The sequence below is a fragment of the Meleagris gallopavo genome, chromosome Z (assembly GCF_000146605.3).
Source record: "Meleagris gallopavo isolate NT-WF06-2002-E0010 breed Aviagen turkey brand Nicholas breeding stock chromosome Z, Turkey_5.1, whole genome shotgun sequence".
In the NCBI taxonomy this organism is placed as follows: Eukaryota; Metazoa; Chordata; class Aves; order Galliformes; family Phasianidae; genus Meleagris; species Meleagris gallopavo.
Genome location: NC_015041.2, coordinates 45769905 through 45775652, shown reverse-complemented (window position 1 = coordinate 45775652; position 5748 = coordinate 45769905). Strand labels below are relative to the sequence as shown.

Here is a 5748-nt window from a genome sequence, read left to right as displayed (position 1 = left end):
TCCTTGTTCTTTTGAGTGTGTCTGGTCCTCTTGCCATAGGATTGAAGGCTGTTTCAAGTGGTATTCCCAAGTAGTCAGGAGACTCAGTTCAGTCTCTCCTTTCTCTCCAACTGATTTCCGGTATGAACTTTGTGTATGTCACTCCATCCTTGTATCTGATTTCTCCAGCTACAGACAGAGCTCTGCAGTCTTTTGGGAGTTATCAAAAGAGACTGTAGAGGTGCAGGTAGGGTGGGTATCATAGAGTGCCTTAAATGTAACTTTTTTTTTTCTTTAATGGTAGGCCTTATTTGGAGGGTGTGTAGCCTTCCATCAGTATGACAGCTGTTCTGTGTTCACTAGTGCAGTTGCTCCTGAACAGCAAATGAGGCAGAGATGCCTGGGCTTCCCTTCCTGCCTGATGTAAATGGAAATAAACAAGAAACTATTCTTATCTAGCTAGCAGTTTTTGTAGTTGGATGGTTTTGAAGATGAGAGAGTGAATGGCAGAAGAGAGGAAAAACAATTGGCCGTGGAAAACAGCTTTTATAGCTTTCAACTTTTGTACAGACTGCATTAGTTGGGTAGTGAAATATTAAGTATTCCTTCTGCGGCGCGGTTTGTTTCTTTTTCAGGGGATAATTGCATACTGAACACCATGTACTTACTCTTCTTTATGTAATATTAAAGTGTTTGTCTTCCAATTACCATGCATTTGTTCTTGCAAGTGGGAGCATCAGTTAACTGACCACATGTGATTAGGTTTCTATAATATTTATAGACATTCCAGCTAAGATAAAGGTAGATTTGGCTTTATTTCTCAGAAGTACATAGTTTTGTGGGAGAACATCATAAAAAGCTGCTTTTTTGCTGAGGTGGAGCTGATGGCACCTCTTACCTTACAAATCAGTGTTTTGTTTCTGTGGTTGAGGAGTGGAGAGGACTGCAGGCAGAGGCGTGGGGGGATGTAGGGCTTGGGGTTTTCCAGTCCCTGTAAGGTGGTGATGTGCTTGGGTGTGTGGTTTGGCATGAGCTGACCAAATCATTCAGCAGGTAGCGTTGGACAGCTGGAAAAAGAGGTGCTGAAGCACTTGCAGTAATTTGGGACGTTTCTGAAGGTCAGAGGCCTTCAGAAATTCTGTCCTCATGTCCTCTACCTCACTGGCTGCAACTGCCTCTCCAGACGGCTTGAGTGGAGCCTCACCTTTGAGCTGAGCTTATGCGGTGTTCAGACAGCCTGAGATCTCTTCTCAGGCTTAAACATTGGAGGTTCTTCTGCAGAATCACTTAAATGTACAGTAGCTTCAAACCTACATCAGTTGGTGTGCTTTATTTACCTGTACCTTCTTTTTCCCTGATTACTCTTCATCACAGAAGATAGAAGAAATAGAATAATGATCTGGACAAACTGTTGTTTCTGTTCCTAGTTAACTTTTCATTGTAACCAACTGATGATCAGTTCATAGCGTGTACAAGCAAATAAGATCTTTTTGTTGTCAATAATGATGACTGATAGAGAGGCACAGAGGTGCTGTCCTGACTGCAGGGCTGGCTGCAAATTCAGCTTAGAGGTTAGCTTCTTAGGCAAAGACTGCAGCTGTACATACTGTCTGCTGGGTGCTGTATTTTTGTCTTAGGGGAATCCCTGTGTGATGTACGGAAGATGCAGATAAGCACTTTTTTTAATTTTTTAAAAAAAAAGAAATGCAAAGCTTCATTTTTGACACAGCTTGCATCTGTCTCAAGCCTTGGTTCTGTGTTCTGGTGATCCTGTCCATCAGGAAAGCTCATTTAAAACTGTCATGAGTATGTGCGGTTACCTTGGGTTACCTTGATATAGCACTGTTAGGGACAGTCTGAGAAGAACAGCACAGCTTTCCTGGGCACAGGCAATATGTTGAGGTTGATTATTTGCCACCTTCACTTTCCTGAGAGCATGGATGTGTGAGAGAAACATGGAGAGTTCCTGCTGCATAGTGCTGTTTGCTGTACTGAGCTGTCATCAGCATTTGTAACGCACCTTTTGTGTTGTGGTTTTTTTCCATCTAGAAGGATATGCAATGTATACAAATAGGAACTAGCCAGTGAAATGAAAATATTTCATCCAAATTGTACAGTGAATCCTTGTGGTTTTCCTGTGTTAAATCTCCCAACTTCCACCTTTAGGCAGGAGCCATTATTCACGTGTTTTCCTCTGGGTGATTCTTGATTTCTGAGATCAGTACATGTGCTTCACATCTGTTTCAGGCCTCTGGAAACAGAATTTGTGAAAATCTCAGTTGGAGGCTGGAAGGAATAGCCTTTAGTGCACTGGGTTTTAAATGTTCATATTTGTATGTATGAATTCCAGAATCTTTAGATGGCATTGCAAAACCCCTTCAGAAATAGCATGGATGCCTATGCAATTGTTTACCTATGAAATCCTAAAGCTGCCTTTCACACATTGCACTGATTCCCTCTCAGGCCTCCCAGGAATATATGAGGATCATTGCTCTAACTCTGAAACTTCCTTCTGAAATGCCTTCTGCCTATTTTCCATGTACACCTTTATCTCCAGACATTTTTTGGACTGGATTGCACATACAGCCTGTATCCCCCTGGCTAGTTCATGCAGAACCTACACCAGTAATAAAATAGCAACAGATAGTTACATTTATAAAATACAGACCTGTGGCATTGTCTTTGCAGCAGGGCAGTGGCATATGATAGTACAAGAAGTCAGAGTTTTAAAATGTTTTTGTTTAGGGCATACAAACCAGGCACTTTCTAGAGATGTACGATGGCCTCTAGAACAGCGGGCAGCCTCAGAAATTATGCTTTCAGTAACACCATACTAGGAAGACTTTGCATGTGTGTTGTGGTTTGAGAAATGCGTGCAATCAGTACATTGGTGGGGATGATGTTGCTAGCATCCGTCTGTCAGTAGCGGTGAGAAGATGATGTCCAAAATGAAATATTTCAAGCATATCTTAAATGCATGGGGAGCTTTTTGTTTTTAGAAACTTCAATTTAGCTGAGATTTGTGTAGCATGCCCTCAGTTAAGTTTCTGAAATAGCTTTATATGGGTCTCTCATGGACTTCCTCACCACTGTAGATTAAGAGTCCTTTACTTGTCTAGAGAACAAAGCTCAGATACGGATACATTCAAAAAATACTTTTCTTTATTTGAAGATGCTTACATTTGTATTTTTCTTTTTTAGAAAGTGCGGGTAGTTTCTAGTCCATGATCAGTGACGTGACTCTGTGGTGGCATTCTGACAACCCAGCCAGAGCTCAGAAAGTACCCTGTGCACAAGTGTACATATAACACATCCTACACTTGTTTGAGATAGCAGAAAGCTATCTCAAAAAAAAAAGTACCTTGAAAATTTGAACAGAGAAGGCCTTGCAGTGAAACTTGCTTCATCTCCTTTTGCCACAAGTTCTTGATGTTCCCTTAGTAGAAGGGTGCCAGATTAATGTAGGAGTGGGTGATAAGGGAAGGGCTTTACAGAGCTCTGACTGATTGATTAGGTGGATGTGACAGGACAGAAAATGTAATATCTAAACTTAATGTGTTGAGCCACAATGTTTAGACATGGTTACGTCCTTGGTAAGTTTTAATGATCTCTGGAAAGATGCTGGAAGCGTGAAAGTCTTCATTCACTTAGGTGCTCATTCCTCATTCAGCATGCTGCTGTTACTGCTGATGTCAGCAGCTGTCCCTCTCTGTCTCTGAAGGTGTTTGTGTTTCATTCTTCAAGAGGAAGGGGTTAGAGAGATGTGAGTCTGCTTCCTGATAGATTTTGCCAGGTCCTTTGCTTCATCGTTCTATAAAGTAGCCACTTCTGTGTCTTAGTAAAACCATGACATCTTGTTCACAGTGTTCATCTCTCATTCAACTCTAGATTTATTCAGTTGCTGGGCAGGTATGGAGCTTTACTCTTACATATAAAACATTCCTTCCTTCCAGAACAACAAAAATGTGCCCGAGGAGGTAAGACTGGTCCTTCATCTGAGCAGTCTGAGTTAGAAATCTGTTTCTTTGAAACAGTTATATAAAATATAAACTCAGTTTACTGCATGAGGATGTAGATTATGTGCAGAAATACTAATCGCATGACAGATCCCAGCTATATCTTCTCAAGAGCAGTGAGTTTCTTCAAGAAACAAAATTGTGAGTAGTCTTTACAGCAGGAGGAGCACTTGGACATTTTTTGGACCTTGGGCGTAGGCACTCAAGTTTAGCTTAGCCATAGCATGCTTATTAGTTTACCAGATGGTTTGAGTCAGACTAGCTGTATAACTGATTGAAACAGAAGAACTGGTGGAAAATTTCAGAGTGCACCAGTGAGAACACATGGAGTCAAAATAGTGATTGCTGCCTGTGTGGGTGGGTGAAGGGCAGATGGCAAACATTAAAAAAATAGTACAGTACTGTTTAGGGGATGCTGCACACTCCACAGAAGAGTAATTGCAATAGGAGGAGGGTAGACTTTTTTGTCTTTAACAACTGGTATGGAGAGGTGAGGCTAAGGACGTTAGAGGTTTAGTCAGGATATCTGTAACGGAGCTGTTTATGGCAGAAAACAAAATCTTTTGCTCAGAAGTATGCAGGCTAAGTGAAATCAAAATGTGAGATTGTTATAAAGTAATTTCTAAGGAAAGTTTTAGTTTGAAAATATCTTCTAATATGCTTTGGAGTACTCTGAATCTTGTCATCCAGGATATGAAAGTAATGATAAAAATACATATTTCTGGTACAGAATGCCTTTTGACCATTTCAGAAAGTCGGTATTTGCCCTGAAACTAAAGAAGGAAGCATCTCTGTTTATATATATATATATATAATAAACAGAGAATATGTGATTCCTCATTATACTTTGAATTTTCAGGAAAAAGCCGCTAGGCACTCAAAGTTTACTCTGCCAAATAACCTGATTATTCCCTCCAAGTAAGCACAGAGAACTACTCTTGTGACATATTTAAATATGTGTTAAGGTTCAAAAAATTAAAAAAAAAAGAAAAAAAAAAAGTAATTGCTTGCTACTCCTGGCTTCTAGGTTGGAAGTCATCCTTCAGAGGCGTTACTTGAAGCATCTCTTAGTCTTGCTTTGGTCCTCCACCAGAGCGTTCCCTAACAGCAGGAAGCTGAAGTTCACATCCCCCTGCTCCTGGGGTTGCTGGATCCAGGACTCACAGTTCTCCCAAGTCATCTCCCCTCTGCACTTGTTGTTTTGGTGGCTGGTGTAAACACATCACTGCCTTCATGGCAGTCTTGCGCCACTAATTCTGGCAGTGCATCCAGGAAGCAATGAGGACTCTGTTAGGGGTCATGCAGTTACTATGAAAGAGGCAATGAGAATATTGTGTGTGAAGGAAGCCAAGTCCTTGTGGTTCTTTCTGTGCTTTCACACAGTTCAATCCAGTTCTGCTGTAGTGGTTTGCAGTGTGGGAATTACTTGGCACGCTCATCTGTGACTGTAGGATGCATTCCAAAGTGTTAAGAAACCATCAGGCAGGAGGGAGTTGTGATGCTTAATTAAATACACAACTTTTTCTTTTCCTGACCTTATTGCAATTGCCACATGCTAATAGTCCTGCTTCCAGGCCAAGTTAAGAACAACTTTAACAATTGCCACCTGGGAAAATATTGCTTTAAGCATGTGTACAGACTGTTTTCTGCTTAGGCATGACTGAGGAAAAGGATCAGGGTATGAACTAATGGGCAGTCAGTCCCAAATAATCTCGGGTGCAAAATGAAAAAGGGATTTCAATTACTCCTTTTC

At 41.0% G+C, this 5748-nt stretch overlaps 1 protein-coding gene across 1 annotated transcript in view; it reads left to right on the top strand.

The window, feature by feature from the left end:
• Window positions 1-5748, top strand: part of RGMB (repulsive guidance molecule BMP co-receptor b) — a gene marked incomplete at its 5' end in the record, with an annotated part of 11889 nt that overhangs the window by 4215 nt on the left and 1926 nt on the right. The window lies entirely within an intron of this gene.